The 17,513-nt window shown below is 60.2% G+C and overlaps 1 protein-coding gene across 5 annotated transcripts in view; it reads right to left on the reverse strand.

Moving 5' to 3' along the window:
- Positions 1 to 17,513, reverse strand: part of SORCS2 (sortilin related VPS10 domain containing receptor 2) — a 535,095-nt gene that overhangs the window by 371,458 nt on the left and 146,124 nt on the right. Inside the window, exon 1 of one of the 5 annotated variants that reach the window (XM_081795486.1) lies at positions 8,606 to 8,775. The exons of the other annotated variants lie outside the window; for them this stretch is intronic. The gene's annotated coding sequence lies outside the window, so the exon portion shown is untranslated. Of the gene's footprint in view, positions 1 to 8,605; positions 8,776 to 17,513 lie in introns of those variants that run through there. 5 annotated transcript variants of the gene reach the window in all.

The raw sequence follows: 17,513 nt of genomic DNA on the forward strand, positions 1-17,513 counted from the left end.
CATTCATGCAGGGAGCTGGGCTGCAGCCTGATGACAGGACAGGGGCCAAGGACGGCCTGGCTTCTGCTTCCAGCCCGGCTTGGGGGGCCATTCCCCGATGGCTCTCACGGCCGGTGGGTGCCACATGGCACTCAGCGTGACGGGCACTGGGGATGCCTGGCGGCTCAGGGCCTCCGCCCTCCAGGATGCATGTATGAGAAACTCCAGAGGCCCAGAGGGGGGGCCCACACAGGCATCCAAGGAGGTGGAGACGGCCCCCCAGGGCAGCAGACCAGCTGACCAGAGCAGGGGAGGCCAGCAGAAAAGAGTGGAGCAGGGGCACCCTGGATGGTCATCTGCACCTGTGAATGAATCCAGAGGTCGAAGACACAGACGTCTGGCTAGGGAGTGGCCACCCAGCTGGTCCCGGGCACCGGGGCCGCGAGGCCAGGCATGTGGACTTACCCAGCGGGGGCCGAGAGGCGAAAGCCTGTCTCTGACAGACGGGCTACCAAGGCCACCACGGGCACACAGAAGGCTGTCCTTCTAGAAAGTTAGCTGTTTTCTGCGCTGGCCTGCAGGAGGGGGCCTGCCCTGGCCTAGTGTTTATAGATACTAACTCGTCCACCCCTCCCACAGTCAAGTGGCTGTGATACTGATTCCCATTTGACAGGTGGGCAAACTGAGACTCAGAGAAATTCAGTCATCTGCCCAAGGTCCACACTCCTCAGTGCGGAGAGGGGGCCGCTCTGGGTTCCAGGGTGGGGCTCCCCCCTCAGGATCTTTGAAGAAGAGGCTACCGGGGAGCCCGATCGTGGCTCATAAATCCCCACTAACGCACTGTGCTCCCTGCCCACAGGCTCCCCACTGACACCATCGAGAGACAGAAACAGTGTCTGCCCGAGGAGAACAGAGGCTGCTGGCCCCTACAGGCCCCTGAGAGCAGGGGGTGGGCAGGGCTTTCCCGGGGGGGGGGGGGGGGGGGGGCAGGGGGATGGGGGCACATGGGAGGGAACACCCCGCCCCCGGAAGGCCGGGCAACGGGGTCAGCCAGCAGGTGTCGCTGCAGCCGCAGGCCTGGGTGCTGGGTTCCAATTCCCCCGCAGGTGCCATCCCCCTGGGGCTCAGACCGACCTCAGGGACCCCCACCCCGGGACTCATTTCTCCATTTGCAAGCTGGGAACTGCGCTGGCCACAGAGGGCGGGTCATCTTGGCCTTGGTCCTGACACAGCACCCGCTGTGTGCTGGGCACCCTGTACCGTCATCCCGGCCTGTCCCACCACAACCCAGTTGGGGAGGCACGAGGAGGCCCATTTGACAGGCGAGGAAACTGAGGCTCCGTCCCGGGTAGTGTTCATCTGAATGGGGGGAAGGGGGTGCCACGTCCCACAGCCACAATAATAAACCAGGGCGACCGCAGCGTCCCGTCCGGAGGCGGGGAACACGGCTGCTCTCCGGGTGTCCCCGTGCGCATGGCCAGAGCCCGCAGCCCCTGACTCGAGGACACCCACAGATGCCCGCCAAGGGCTCCCGGGGTCCTCGCCACCCACCGCCCCCCGCGGCTGGGCCTCTGGCCCCCGACCGCCCCACCCCCACTGCCAAGGCGACGTGGCGCCCAGCCAGGGGCTATTCATCCTCAGACAAAGCCCCAGAGCCAACCGCCCGGCCAGCCGCCCCGGCTCAGGTTGCCGCCCGCAGCGGACCTGGCTGGGAGTCTGATTATTCATGGAAATCAGGCCTCCGCCATGTTCCTGAGCTGCACTGGGGCTGCCTTCACAATCGCCTCATTGTGTGGGTGGCCATAATGGAGTCTCCGGAGGGGAAGGGGGCGGCGGGGGGGGGGGGGGGGGGGGAGGGGGAGGCAGAGCAGGAGGGGAGGGGGGAGAGGGGGAGGGGCACGGGGGGAGGGGGAGAGAGAGGCGAGGACCCGGAGGAGGAGGAGGAGGAGGAGGAGGAGGAGGAGGAGGAGGAGGGGTTGGACGTGGAGGAAGCAGCAGGAGGGGAAAGGAGAGAGAGGAGGGGGGAGCAGGCAGGAGCCCCCCACCCCCACCCCACGCTGGCCGAGGGTGGCGGACGGGCCACCAGCAAAGCCACTCCCTGCACGCTGTCCGAGGCCAAGCTGATGATCCGCAGGTCTTCATCCGCCCCCCCCCCCCCCCAGAGGCTCGGTGGTACATCCGGGGTCTCCGACCTGGGGGGCTGGGGGGTGGGAGACCCGGTGCCCCGCCCTGCCCGGGCTTCTGCGCAAGCAGTGTGGTCCTCCCCGGGCGGCTCACGATCAAAAGCCGAAACAACTTCACTCCTCCACAGTCCAGGCAGCCAGAAAGCCCAAAGAACCCAAGTGATTTTAGAGGATAAGTAACAGAGAAACAGGGTGACGGTTGATTTTTTTTTTTTTTTTTAATGAACGTCTGAGGAATGAAATTCAATCAGGCCAGATGGCCTTTGACACCCGCAGGTGACTTCCGAGACCCCTCTGCCCAGAAACCGTGGACGGCTTTCTGGCACCCAGAGGACAAAATCCCACCCCCGACCTGGCATTCAGGGCTGTCAAACTCTGGTCCTAACCCCCCTCCCAGCTCTGGGATGGAAAGACCCTCCACCCCTTCGCCTCCCAGCCCCTGTCCTGACCACCCCAGGGGACACCCCAGGTCAGTTCTTGGACTTGTCACTGCCCCACATCCACAGAGACCGCAGCCTCTGCAAGAAACCCCCACCCCACAGCTGCCCCCTCAGTCCTTGGCTCATGTGCTGGCATCCAGACCAGCCCCCCCCCCCCCCGCCCCCGCTGCACGGGATCTTAGCTGTCACGTACCAGTGACGCGCTGACGTCCCTGTGTGTCACGCTCAGAACTTCTCGGTTGGTGAAAATTTAAATTAACCCCAGCCAACCTCCCTCAACCGCCGCGTGCATTTGGCTCGGGCCTGACGAGCCTGATGGGAAGGCAGAACTCTGCACCAGGGCCCTGGAGAGTTCCAGAAAGCATGAACAAAAACAAAATGGTAAATTAGCAGGAATAATGAAGATACGCAGAACGCCTTTGGAAGGAAGTAAAGGTCCCAGCGGGCCGGGCTGTGCCACACGTGACCTCCTGGAGAAGGCTCAGCCCCGTGAGACATAACCAGAAAGTACCCACGGCACTCCGTGGGAGACACCTGTTGGAGACGAGCCAGCGCAGGGGTGCCCTGCCCGTCCTTCTCCGCCAAAGAAAGCAATCGCGGGCGGCCTTCGGGAGCACCACTCGCTGACCCACACCGCCGTGGAACCCCTTCCGACCGCTCACGTGAGGCACCTGTTACCCCAGCAGAGACCCCGAAAGCAAGAGGTCAGCGTTGCACAGACCCAAAAACATGTTCACCCCCTTGATGAGAGGCTCCCTCCTAAGGGAAGAATCCTAAACTCCAAAAACAGCTCATGAAGAACTGAAAATAACCAACTGCAAAGGAGCAGTGGAATAAATTTTGGAACATCTGCTTGGTGGCAGTTTAGGCCACTATTAAAAAGAGCATGTAGGGGCCCCTGGGGGGCTCAGTCGGTTGAGCGTCCGGCTTCGGCTCAGGCCACGGTCTCACGGTCTGTGAGTTCGAGCCCTGCGTCGGGCTCTGTGCTGACAGCTCAGAGCCCGGAGCCTGCTTCCGATTCTGTGTGTCCCTCTCTCTCTCTGCCCCTAACCCACTCGCATTCTGTCTCTGTCTCTCTCAAAAATAAATATTTAAAAAAAAAAAAAAAAGCATGTACCAGGGACACCTGGGCGGCTCAGTTGGCTGAGCATCCGACTCTTGATTTCGGCTCAGGTTGTGATCCCAGGGTCGTGGGATCGAGCTCTGAGTCGGGCTCTGTGCTGAGTGTGGAGCCTGCTTGGGATTCTCTCTCCCCCTCTTTCTGCCCCTCTCCCCTACTCACGTATGCTCTCTCTCTCCCCTCCCCTCTCTCTAAAATTAAAAAACAAAAAACAAAAAACCAGTATGTCTGAGGGCTGTGGGAGAACATGAAAATGTGTGTGACGAAACACTACGTAAGAAATACATCAAGACACAACTGCGTGTGGTCAGGAGAATCTCACCCACCCTTTTCAAGGTCACAGACTCCTAAGCAGAAGAAAGACCTAAGGGAAATTCACCAAAGATCCCCAGACAGGGATTATCCCCTGCCCTGACCATGGCAATCCTGCTCTTCTGTATTTTCCAATGAGCACACTTTAGTTTTTCTTTTTTAATTAATAAGTGTCTTCTGGAAAAAAAATAATAATAATTCAGCACGTTGCCAAACTTCACGGCCGGGCAAGGGCCCTTCACCAACCTCGTCTTCCTCGACGGCAACAGGACCCCTTCTCCAGGAAGAACGGGAGACCACCCACCCAGGACCCCCGCCTGCCTCCCGCCCCAACAAGCCCAGGCAGCCCTGAGGACTCAGCTGGCAACAGACACATGTCACCGACATCCCAAACACCTCCCGTCACGGCTAGCGGCCCTCAGGCCTCTCCTTTCACTGGCTGCTGGGGATGTTAACAGAGGAAGTACGGAGGACCGTGGACTGACGCTTCTGCACATCCGGGAGACACATGGGCCCTTGCCAGGCCCAGTGAGCCTGCCTGTCGCCAAGGCCTCATATCTGGCCCTCTGGGTTCTTCTTGGCCCCGGGCTCCCAGGTGCTGGTGTGACCGACCACAGGCAAGGTGGCGAGCGCTGCCCCCCCTCCCGCCTCCCGCCCCTTCCCTCGGCCCTGCGGAAGCATGTAAGGTCAGGTGGCCTGGCCCCCTCTGGGCACGAGGCCTCCAAACCCCCGCGTGGCCTTCCTCCCCGCGCAGCGGCTCCCAAGCGAGACTATAAAGTTGGAACTCAACGCAGAATTCTCTGGGCTCTGGGGAGAGTCACGTGCAAGGGCGTGTGACTGGGTTGGGGACGCGGGACCTTGCAGAGTGACACAGCCCCTTCCTGGGCTCAGCTCACCGAGCACGCTCGCTCACATGGGGGAGCCTCCACGGCCCCCCAGGAGAGATGCTGGCCTGGGTCCCTAGGATCCCAGGCCCTCGACCCCACCCGACGTTTCTCCCCCAGGAAGGGCGCCACTACGTACCCGGCATTCAGCCAGAAACAGGAGTTTCTCTGGAAGCCTCCTCCTTCGTCGGTCCCAGGGATTCTCTGCCCCGCCCACATGTCCCCCAACCCCGGGCCCCCAGCCTGGCCCCGGCCCCAGCACTGGCCGGACAGCAGCGGCCGCCTCACGCACAGGGCTCTAGCCCCCTCTCAGGTTCCAATTTACCGGTCCTGCATCTGGCAGCCAGGGGGGGTCTTATGAGAAGCAAGGCTGATCATACGCCCTCTCCTGTCTTCCTCTGTTTCCGCTCAAAACCCTCTCACCAGCTACAGGGGCCTCGTACTCTGCCTGTCCCTTCTCCTGCCCCGTCTGGGCATATGCCCTGCTATGTGTTCCAGAGCCTCTGCCTTCAACAGCCATGCTCGCTCGCACCTCAGGACCTTTGCACATGCTGCCCGTCTGTCTGGAACACTCCTCCAACCTTCACTCGGCCGTCTCCTGTCCGGCCCTGGGACCTGGGCTCAGAGAGGCTGTCCTCGGCCGGCAGGTGAAATGCTCTCCCAGTACCGGTACCTCCCAGTACTGCTCTCCCAGTAACAGTGAGCAGGGCTCACTGTTGGTATAATTAAGTCACTAAGCATGAAATTAGATCCTTAATGCCAGTGTCCCCTGCCAAGCAGGCTACACCTTCCTTGCTCCTTCCTTATCATCTCCTCGGCACCGCCGGGCTCAGAGCAGGCCTCGACTTTCCCTCAGGGAGACATGCTCACACACACAGACATGCATGGAACGTGGAAGGAACACAGGCTGGGGGGCCACAGACCTGGGCTCAGGTCTCCATCCTCCCACCGAGTCACCGTGGTTCTCAGCACATCCTTCTCCCTTCCGGGCCTCAACTTCCCCATCTGGGCAATGGGCGTCAGAGCCAGCAGACCCTTCCGGGCCTCCCAGCTGTCAGCGATGCTAACAAGTCGGCACACACACAGCACTCGGGGACCTCAGTGGTCCCAGGAGGACACATCCTGCCCCCAGGAGCCTGCGGCCCCAGGAAGTGGGCACAGGGGGGCCGGCCAAGCAGGCAGCCACGGAGAAGTCCTAGTGAGGAGAGCCCACTGACCCACGGGGTGAGTGCTGCTCGACGCCCCCTCGCACAGTGAGGAAACTGAGTCTTGCTCTCCGGCCCTGGCCCCTCTGCCCCCCAGAGACAGGAGAACAGGAAGGGGGGTCAGAGGTCACACAGATCGGAGGAAATGAAGGGAGGACTCTGCCGGCCGGTGTGGAGAAGAGGCCGGAAGAAATCCCGGCGGTGAGAAACGAGCCACGCAGGCGGTGACGGGGGGCGTGCGAGCCCTGGCAGAGTCAGGTGACAGCCCGCAGCCCTGAGCGCCCCAGGTGAGAGTGGGACACCTGGGGACAGGGGCTCCTGGGACAGGGGCTCCTTCCCTCCCGTCCAAACGGCTGAGGTGACGGCCGCGAGGCAGCAGAGCGCACGACGGGAGAGGTCACGGTCACTCCCCACCCCCCCGACAGCCACGTGCGTGGTCGCTGTCTCGACACAGCGAGGCGTGTTTGTGACGGCAGCTAGCATCCGTGTCCTCACAACAGGTTTGCCACGCAGACACTATGGCCTCTGCCGCACGCGTGGGGAAACTGAGGCTCAGAGAGGCTAGTCCCGCGGTATGCCTGGCCAGCCTTGCCCCGCCATCTGGGTGGGGGAACGGACGATACTGTCGGGAGTAGGATCCAGGTTGGAGACAGCAGAGCCTCCCCGCGCTGTCCGCGACGCTGGCACAGCTTGTGGCCCGGAGACGCCAGCATTCGCACATCGAGGGCTGTCGCCACGAGCCCCGCACCACGCCCGGGAACGAGCAATCGGGGCGGGACCGCTCCAGCCTGGCCAAAAGTCCTTTGTCAGCAGAATGTGACACGCCCCATCCCACACCCCCAAACCGGAAAGGCTTGGAAGGGAGGGAAAGGCCAAGGTGTCCACCGCGGTGGCCTCCTATTGGGCCCAGAGGACGGCCACCTGCTTCTCCCTGAGGCCGGACCTCACGGCTTTTCCACAGCGAGCAGCTACGGTTATCACGACGGCAGGAAACTATAGACATTTTCCTAAGTGTTCAGTCACGGGAGGGGGGCATTCTGGGGAGGGGGTAAGTGTTCCAGCTCACGCCCTGGGTCTGCAGGTCTGTGGTCGTGCTAATCTCACTCCCCGGGACAGCTGGGCTCCCCGGTAATTCCCACCAAATCCAGACAACCCGGGTCACGATGCTGGGCCACCACGGCGTCGACCGGCCGCCCCCCGGGGTCGGCCATCAGCTGCCCAGCTCTCCCCCACCCCTGTGCGCTGCCCTCCCCCCCGCTACGCTCCCAGGAGCCCAGCCGCCCACTCCAAAGGCTGCTTTCCCAGCAACTGGAAGAGGGCTCTTGTCCCTTCCGCGTCGCAGTCAGGGTGAGGAATACGGTAACTTAAGCCCTTTGCAGGGGGGAGCACAGCAGGCCCCGCATCTGGGCAGGACAGGCCGTGCCCCGATTTCCATCTCTATTCGGGACGTACAAATAGCCTGTGTTTGTTCTCCGCACCTGCCTTCTGCAGCTCACAGCTTTTATCCTTGAAGTGCTGCTGATAACAGACTCTGAAAAATGCTAATGCTGGAGGAAACTCCCCGCAGAGTTATAATGAAAAGCTTTACATAAATCGTGATATTTTACTAATGTCCCAGGTCTGGGAGGGCTTTATTAACTGCGGCTCAGTCTTTTTGGCAGCTGCTGCTGATCTGCGTTGCTGACTTCAATGAATTCAATTCATCAAACATGTATTGAGTGCCCACTAGGCATCCGGCACTGTTCCAGGTGTGGGGGGCACACTTCGTTCTCAACAAATATTTACCGAGCACCCTCTCAGCGGTAGGCACTGAACAACAGCGGGGAGGAGGGCCAGGCCTCGTCTGCAGGGCACCGAAGACAGCTAGATGGGCTGCAAGCTGCACACTTGGAAGGCTTCCTGGAGGAGGAAACACCAGGCCAAATCCCAAGGGGAAGCAGGCCAAAGAGAGGAGAGGATGTGTGTTCCAGGCAGAGGCCCGCATCAGCAAAGACCAGAACGGACGGAACCTCACGGGTGTCCAGAGCATTGCCGAATCAGGTCAGTTTGATTGCTGATCCTGAAACCGCCCCAAATCTCCAGAAATACTCCCCAAACCGCATCTGGTTCCCTGGATGGAAGACGCTGGTTTGTCTCCCACACTGGATGGATGGTGTTTTCCCATCGTTAGCCCCTCCATAAAGTCTAACCTTAGTGCCGAGCCCAGAGGGCAAAAGTCTAATTGTCCATTACTCAGGGCAGCACAGGGCTCCCTGGAACCCGAGGGGAAAAGGGAAAGCTTCCTGGAGGAGGCGACCCTTGGGCTGGGCAGCAGCTGCCTTCAGCAAGAAGGGTCCATGCTGACAACTCTGCGACAGACTGAACTGTGTGTCTCCCCAAAATTCACGTGTGGAAGCCCTAACCCCCAATGTGACTGTACAAAGCTATTAAGGTTGAGAGAAGTCAGTGCGGGGGCCGGGGGGCTGGACCAGTAGGGCTGGACCTTTATAAGAAGCGAGATCTCTGTCTGCCATGAGACCACACGGAAAAGTGTCTGCGGGTCAGGAAGACCCTCTGCTGGCACCTTGATCTTGGACTTCCCGCCCCCTCGCTGTCAGAAGCGCGTGTCCGTATTGTAAGCCACCCGGTGTGTGATGTTCTGTCACAGCAGCCCCAGCCGAACAGGACGGCCCCTCACCTCCTCTGCCCCCGATGTGTCCAGAACAAAAGGAGTCTCTCCAGGGAGGGGCCACAGTGAGGGGCAATGAGGGCAGACCCCCCCCCCCCCCCGCTCGCCGTGGAGGGGGCGCCTCCCGGGGCTGGAGGCAGAAGGTTCAAGTTCTCACGGCCCAGTGGCCTCTCCCTTCAGGTGCTCATCTGGGGAACGTGGGCGACGATGCCGGCTGATTCATCGAGCTTTTCCGCGGATTAACTCGTTAGTTAATCTACTGCTCCTGTGAATTTTTAAGCACCACATCAGAACCCCAGGGACCGCCGTCTGAAATCATCAGGTGGAGTCGAACGGCATGAATTGGTTTTTATAAAGGCCCCCCGCCTCCCTGCGCTGGGTCAGCGAGCCCCCAGCCTCCTCTCCTCCTCTCCACATCCAGAGCAGCTGAACAAAGCCGCCAGGAAAGGCTCAGGAGGGGGATCTGGTCGGGCTTTCCCACAGCCAGTTTAAACCCTTGCCTCCAAAACCGGTCTCAAACACAGCAGAAGAGGCGGCCTCACCGTCAAAGCGAAAACCCCCGTAAATAAATCTACTGTGTCCTTCGCCGTTTTATTCCCGAAGACAGGAAGACCGCATACCGACCTCTTCCTGCAACACGGGATCGATACTCCCGAATTCCTAAGAAGCTGCTTTTTTCCCCCTCTCAGTCAAGTGTCAAATTAAAGACAGTCAATACTAGTATATTGTACTGTCTTTCTTAAAAAAATAAAAAAAAAAAAAGGACAAATAATCTATCGCATGAACTCTACACCTGCAAAATCTGACGTTCTCTCCAGAGGCTGGCAGAAAGCAGTCTGCATGAGCTAAATGCCAAGTGGACGTGAATTTGGGGCTCCTGTACCACTGTTTTCTCCTGAAGGAGGAAAGGCTCATGTCTCCCCACCTGTCCGTGGACAGTGTGCCCCCACCCCCCACCCCCCCGCCCCCAATCACCATCTTCCAGCCAGGAAATGTGTGCAGATGAAGTCCACGCTGAGACCCAGCACGGCAGCACAGGCAGCCGAGGACCCAGAGGACAGAAGGGAAGGCTTCCCAGAAGAGGTGGCTCTCGGGCTGAGCCACAGCTGCCTCCAGCAAGAAGGGCTCGCCTCCTCCGGAGGCCCCAAACTCCTCTCCCTGCACCCCAATGGACCAGGCTTTCCTCAGTGGACCTGCTCCCAGCCTCCAAGTTCACCTCCCCAAGCTCGTCCAGAATATTCTGCCCTCACAGCCTTGCACGGCTCCAGAAGCCTAAAAAGCAACACCCAAGCGTCTGCGGCCTGGGACCCGAGGCCCCTCCCAGCCCGCCTAAATGATCACCTGCCCTGCCCAGGCCTGCTCTGCTCTGGTCAGCTGAGGCCCGTGGGCGTGTGCCAGGCCGAAGGCAAGAGACTGAGTATGAGTCCCAAGTCTGGGAGCTGTGCACCGGTGAGCGAGCCCCTCTCGGGGCCCGAGTCCTCCACCAGTCAAACGCGGGGCTGGCCTGGGACCAACAGGCGGCCACGCCCCCGTCCGGCCCTGGCACCTGACCCAGCTCCAGGCCAGGCCCGCCTGCCACCCTTGGTCCAGCCCAGACGCGCAGGCCCTCGGGACGAAAGGCAGACGGCACAGCCCAAACGTCAGGCCTCTCGGGTTGTTCTCCAGGATGAATCTTTTCTCCGGCAGCCCCTTCCTCCGCTGGGCCCCCCTTGCTGGCCGGGCCCGAGGGGGTGGGCTGCCCCCCCTTGTGCCCGGCCTCTGGCACAGGCTGTTTCCGCTGCACACACGGGCCTGCTCTCTCCTGCAGAGTCCCCCTGCCTCCCCCCGCCAGGAGGCAGGGGGATGCTGGCCCACTCCACGGATAAGACTGAGGGTCTGAGTGGCCCAGCCGGTCACATCGGGAGACTGTTTACGAGCTCACCTGGTGGGGGAGGGGCCGGGGGATGGAAGGACGGTAAAACCCACCCAGAAGGGGTGCCAGGAGGATGGGTGGGGACGGTGGGGGGAGAGGGGGGCAGCTGGCTCCCGGTGGGGCCTGTCCCAGCACCGGGACCCCCAGCCCTGGGTCCTGGAAGTGCCACCCACAGCCCCCACGCTCCTAAATCGGGGCTGTGCTGCACGTCTGAGCAATTCACCACCTCAGCGGGAGAATCTTTAATTTGTTCTCAGCTTCGCTTTAACAGCCAGTGGCCCACATGCTCCCAGTCCCCTTGGGACTCGGCAGCCCTGAGCCAGACCAAACGAAAAAGGGATTTGAGTCCGGAAGGGTCTGCTGGAGGCCTGGCCTCCCAGGAGGAAGGAGGGACGGAGGGCCCCGGGTGATACTCCCTCACCCCCAGCCCCACCCCTACCTCCACCAACCGGCAGGCGCTTCACCCCTCCCCCCACTTGGCCGGCTGTCAGGACCCGGAGCGTTGGCTGCAAAGCACACAGAAAGCACCAGAAAGGGAGGGACGGCTCCCTCCCCCCGCCAGGCCCTCCGCGGAGCCCCTGCAGGGTGTGTGAGCTGGTGTGATGGTGTGGTGGCCGAGTGGTGGCCCCCGAAAGAGATGTCCGCATCAAACACCAGGCCCTGCAGCATGACCGTATTTGGACACAACATCTTTCGTGTTCGGGGCTCCTGGGGGGCTCAGTCGGTTGAGCGTCCGACTTCAGTTCAGGTCATATCTTGCGGTTCGTGGGTTCGAGCCCCAAGTCAGGCTCTGTGCTGACAGCTCGGAGCCTGGAACCCGCTTGGGATTCTGCGTCTCCCTCTCTCTCTGCCCCTCCCCTGCTCACACTCTGTCCGTCTGTCTCTCCCTGTCAAAGGGGACAGAGGGCACATGGAAAAGGCGGCCACGGGCCCGGGAGCGCCAGGTGCTGGAAGAGGGCAGAAGCACCCTCCCTGGAAGCCTCCGGAAGGAAGGCGGCCCTGCCCACACCTTGATTTTGGACTCTGGCCTCCAGCCTGTGGGAGAATCCACTTTTGTTGTTTTAAGCCACCGAGTTTGGGGTGATGGGTCACAGCAGCCCCCTCAGCCAACACAGCTGGGGACCAGAAGACCTGGGTTCGAAAACCATCGCTGCCACGAACACGCTGCGTGAGCTCACGAGGCGTGGCGCTCTCGGGACCTCAGATTCTGCATTCAGTCCTTCCAGCTCTGTGTCAAAACCTGTCCCTCCCTCCCCACCGCGAGATGAAATGACACGTCGAGCTTGCCCCCAAGGCCATTCAGTGAGAAATCAGAGTTTCCACTGGGTGCCAGCCATACTGTCCTGCCCCTTCCAGCTAATGGCCACTCTCCACTCCCCTCTACGGCTAACCCAGAACAGAGGCGTCTCCACTGCCTTCCTCCCCAAGCCGCTCATCGAGCATCTGTGCTCAGACTCCTTATGACCCGCAGCTGCCTTATGTCATATCACACGTGTTCTCGCCCGTTACCATCTCCCCCTCCAGACCACGAAGTCCAGAGGTGCAAGGACCTTGTCTCATCGATCACTCAGCGCACACCCACCTGGGTGTGACCCCAGACCGCCGCCACCTGCTGCGGGACGAGCCTGCCAGTGATGGTGTTTTCTCCCTCTCTGCCTGGTTTCCTCATCTGTCTACCGGGGACCAAAACACCTCCGACCGGGGGGCCTGAGGCCACCGACGTCACTGGCACCGCGCCCGGACCGGCACCGCTGCTCTTAACCGCCAGCTCGTGCCCGGGCTCGCCTCGTAATTAGCGGGGGAGCTGAGAACAGATTCACAGACTCCGGCTGCCTCGGTGATCCCTGTTACGCAAAGCCACATCCTCATTAAGCAAAACAGTAGACCAAGCTCTTAGCATTCAGAATTAACAAGGTATTATATGGGCTTATGCATCCAAACTTGTATATTTTCCCCCAAATACCACAGCGGGATCTACTTTTTATTTTTTTTCATTTTCATTTATTTTTCGGAGAGACAGAGACAGCAAGCAGGGGAGCGGCAGAGGGAGAGGGAGACACAGCATCCGAAGCGGGCTCCAGGCTCCAAGCTGTCAGCACAGAGCCCGACGCGGGGCTCGAACTCAGGAAACACGAGATCATGACCTGAGCCGAAGGTGAAGGCTTAACCGACTGAGCCCCCCAGGCGCACCCTGGAATAGGATCTACTTTTTAAAGGGGTGGAGGGGGAGACTCTGTTTCATATACGTGTCCATAGTGCTGGCAAAGCTCTAAGCCCTCTAGAAAGGGCTTGAATAACTCTATGTTGACATTTAAACATACACTGGCAGCCAGAGGCCTCCCAGGCCAGAGATGGATGTGATAGCAACCTCCGGTGATCTCATGGCCCCGTCTGCAACATCGCCCTCCATCTGTGGGCCGTCCGCCCGGCCTGGGCACGGAGCCATGAAGGTGGCCGGGCAAGAGGGTGCTGAATGATGTGGGGGACTGAGCAGTGAAACCAGACTCCGATGAGAACGAGTGTGGAGCAAAGGAGGGTTCCCCTCCCGACAGGAGCTCCTGGGCACGGCCAGCTGTCCCTGTACCGAGCAAGGAGGTGCCATCAGGGCCTGGGGTTCTAGAAGGTTCCATGCAGCCTGCAGCAGGTGCCGGCCTCCAAGTCTCGGGTCCCCCAGGATGGGGCTCCTCTGCCTTGACTTCTGGGAGGTAAGGGAGTAAGAAGGAACCAAGTCCCCACCCCCAGGAGCAGACAGCACCCCCACCTGAGTCCGCCCGATTAGCATGCTGGAGGACGGAGGCCGGCAGAGCTGGACGAGCGGGCAGAGGGCAGAGGAGCCCATAGGATCCTTCCCAGCAGAATAACCTGCCAGGGACTCGCTGCTGCCGTCACCATCGCCGAGGCCCGGCCACTGGCCCGCCCGTGCAGGTGGCTTGGCGGGGGCTCCGAATTCTCCAGGCGTGAAACAAGCCCGAGTGTCGGTGGCAGGGAGGGGGTGCTTATTTGCTCTAGAAGGAGAGCAAGACAACCAGACCCACAGGCAGCCAGGAGGCCGAGGGGAAGAAGGACAAGGCAGGAGGGAGGGACGACGCTTCCCGCGGTGGGGGGGCAGCTGGCGGGTTCAGACCTTCAAGATCAGCGATGCCCGAACGCCAAACAAGGAGCCACAAAGCAATCAGAGAGGTTTGCAAACATGTCCCCGGCACTCGGCTGACCAGCAGAGACAGGCTGGCACGGCCCCCCCCCCCCAAAGACATAATGCTTTGCCACCAAAACAGCAGTCCTGCTCAGGAGCAGGGCCCCGGCTGGCAGGAGAGGGACCCCCACGCTCCGATCCCGTCAGCCTGACGCACAAGCAGGAAGAGTTCTGGGCGGCACGTGGGGCTCCGACGGCGGCCACTCTCCGCTGGCTGTCGCCGCGTGTGTCTCCTTTTCAGGGCCGTGTGGGGACTTCGGAGACATTCCTCACGGGCCCGGGGGGCAGGCGGTTCCACTAACGCTGAACTAATTAGGCTCTTGTACGGGGCTCTTTGAGACGTGGGAGAAAAGGGCCTGGACTATTTAGAGGTTAATGAATTTACGTCGCCCAGTGCACGCACCAGGCACCGGGCTGAGCGCTGTATTTGGGTTAAATCATTCACTCCTCCCACAATGGCGGGCAGCGGGCACCTGTCATCTCTGCGTGTTCCAGAAGGGGACGCCGAGGCATCCAGCTGGTAACTGAATCAGGTGGGACTGGATCATGGCCCCTGTGCCCCCAACACGCTCCAAGATGCTTCCACACGCATTGCCCCGTCCAGGCAGGTCCCACCATCACACCCAACTCTGGCCCTCCCAGAATGGCCAGCAGTTTCCACACACACACACACACACACACACTCTGGACTTCGGCTCAGGTCACGATCTCACTGGTCCGTGGGTTCGAGCCCCGCGTCGGGCTCTGTGCTGACAGCTCGGAACCTGGAGCCCGCTTCGGATTCTGTGTCTCCCTCTCTGCCCATCCCCCGTTCATGCTCTGTCTCGCTCTGTCTCTGTCTCTGTCTCTCTCTCTCTCTCTCTCTCAAAAATAATTGGACATTAAAAATAATAATAAATTAATAATAAGAGAATAAAGTCAGTCTTTCTGGTGCCCCTGGGTGGCTCAGTTGGTTAAGTATTTGACTCTTGATCTCAGCTCAGGTCATGATCTCACGGTTCACAGGTTAAAGCCCCGCATCAGGCTCTGTACTGACAGCATGGAGCCTCCTTGGGATTCTCTCTCTCCTCTCTCTCTCTCTCTGCCCCTCCCCTGCTCATGTGCGTGCACGCACACACACACTCTCTCTCTCTCTCTCTCAAAATAAATAAACTTAAAAAAAAAAAAGAAAGATGTCACTCTTTGAGATTAACTCTGGGAATGCCAACCACAGTTCCAGAACCCTGGAATTTTCCAAAAGCCGCTCTGGTCCAGTCCCCCGTGCTCACTTCCAGAGACCAGTCATTTTGAAGGATGTGTTTTCACTACTTGAGAGCCCAGTGTCACACTCCCTCTTCCTAAAGGGGCACAGAAATTAGAAAATGTCCCCGTGCACAGCAAGTTCCTATTCTCCTGTGGGTGCCCGCGATTACACTGCAGCGGAAGGCGTGGCCAGCACACCGTCTTCGCCCTTTGAGGTTTGACACCTGCACCCCTAGGGAAAGTGAGACACCCCCAACACGGAGGCAAGAGCCTGAATTCCAGACCCACAACCTCACAGCACATAAATGCTGCAAAGGTGCCAGCGGCTGCAGCAGACCTGAGTCCAGCCAGTTTTCAGAAAGAAAGGACTGAGCTGTGTGTAGGTTAAGGACATCCGGGCATGCAGACGCCACCACGGTGATTAAACCCTCGAGCTGAAGGTTACAAAAACGCAACACGGCGTACTAATCGGGTGGGGACAGGGACCCAGAAATAGATTTAAGAAAAAAAATTTTTTTTAACATTTATTTATTTTTTGAGAGACAGAGACAGAGCACGAGCAGGGGAGGAGCAGAGAGAGGGAGACACAGAATCGGAAGCAGGTCAGCACGGAGCCCGACTCAGGTCTCGAACCCATGAACCACGAGATCATGACCTGAGCCGATGAGATCGTGACCTGAGTCAAAGTTAGTTGCTTAACCAGCTGAGCCACCCGGAAATAGACTTTTAAACCAAAGCTTTATGTTGAGTTTCTACATTAACCATAAATACAAATGTTACCACAACAGGGTTTTCAGTGCACAGAACACTCCCTTCGTCCGTTTCTCAGAGCGCAGCGGGTCCGTATCCACAGACACGGGCTCCCTCAACATCCCTTCTGCCCTCCCTTCTGTGCGTCTCCCTGTGATGCGGGGCTGGACAGCTAACACCCACGCCTCCTGTGCCGTACGGAGCCGATTGCCTCCTCGCCCCTTGACGATGCAGAGGACGGTGCCCTTGAACTGGCTGCCTTGGTTTGGGACGGAGCCACTCGGGTGAAGTGAGTTTGGAGATTAAGCCAGCGAACTGTGTTCGATCCATTCTGGGTAGTGGCCGAATGGACCGACTGTGGACTGAGGGATGTGGCCCAGGCCTCAGCTTGCTCGCAGCCAACTGGGGGGGGGGGGGGGGGGGCGTGTTCTAGAACCTTCACCTTGGAAACCCAAGCTTCAGCCTGCTGTTCAAGCCTTTCCGTGGTTCTTGAGAGCAGGCAATTCCTGTTAGAGCCCCTTGCACGTCAGCCAGCCAGAGGGCTGTCCTTTCTCCGTGGCGGCATCCCGACTGATCTATTTTGTTTGAAAAGAGGGAGACTTTGGAGGCAGAGCAAACGCCAGACTGATCTGTGTGCTCTCGTCCGTCCCCGGTGAGGACAGCTGCCCCGGGAACGCGAACGCGGCCTGCCCGCCGGGCCATCGATGCTGCCCGTGGAAGGGGGTGGCGGGGGGTGTCGGTGAATCCACGAAACAGATGTATCCGGGAACCTTGAACATCAAGCCAGACCTTGCCCTGCTGAAAACATTATCCAGCAGACGGACGCGGCCCGCGGGAAGGGAGGGCCCGGCGGACCCTGGGTGGCTGGCGCCCCTTGGAAATCGCCTTCCTGGCGAGCGGCCACCCCCCTCTCTCTCTAAAAATAGAAGCAAAGCCAGCGTGCTGCCTGAGAAGTTTGTGATTATGAAGACCCCGTCGTGCTCAGGGAATTAATTCCCAACCAGATAAACACCGGTATTGGCAAAGCACTTAGACTCCGGGCTGCTCGGGGAGGGAGGGCTGCTGCGGAGGCAGCCGGGGTGCGGGGGAAGGCACCGCGCACCCGGGAGAGGCCTGGCCAGGCTGCCCGCCCAGAGCGCCCGGCGGGAGCCGGCCCCACCTCTTCCGCACACCCTGCAGGGGACCGAACCACCCCGGTGGCGAGCTTCCCAGGACGGGCCGTGCAGCTGCAGCCCGGCCCAGAGGATGGCACGTCTGCACCTCTTCAGGAGCCAGGCCGGCCGCGATCCCCACCGAGACGCTAGTCCAAGCCACCGTGTGGGTAGCTGGTGCCTCTGCCGGGGGGCCAAGGAACGTGAGGGCCCTAAGTCTGCAGGGGACAGAGCGGGGCCGTGAGCCGGACAAGGCCACCTGCCACCTTCAAGCTGAACGACCCTGACTGAGGGTCTCTGTGACCCTCCCAGAGGTCCCAGTGCGAATGAAAACGACCTAGGGCGTGAAGGCAGACTCCTAAAGTGCTCCATAAGTTCATGGAAGTTTCTAGAGCAGCTATGGGGCCCTGCGGGTGCGGTGGGGCACAATGGCTGCCTGCAGTCATGTCCTGCCCTTAACACTTGCTTCCTGGT

The sequence above is a fragment of the Panthera onca genome, chromosome B1, assembly GCF_046562875.1.
Source record: "Panthera onca isolate mPanOnc1 chromosome B1, mPanOnc1 haplotype 2, whole genome shotgun sequence".
Lineage (NCBI taxonomy): Eukaryota > Metazoa > Chordata > Mammalia > Carnivora > Felidae > Panthera > Panthera onca.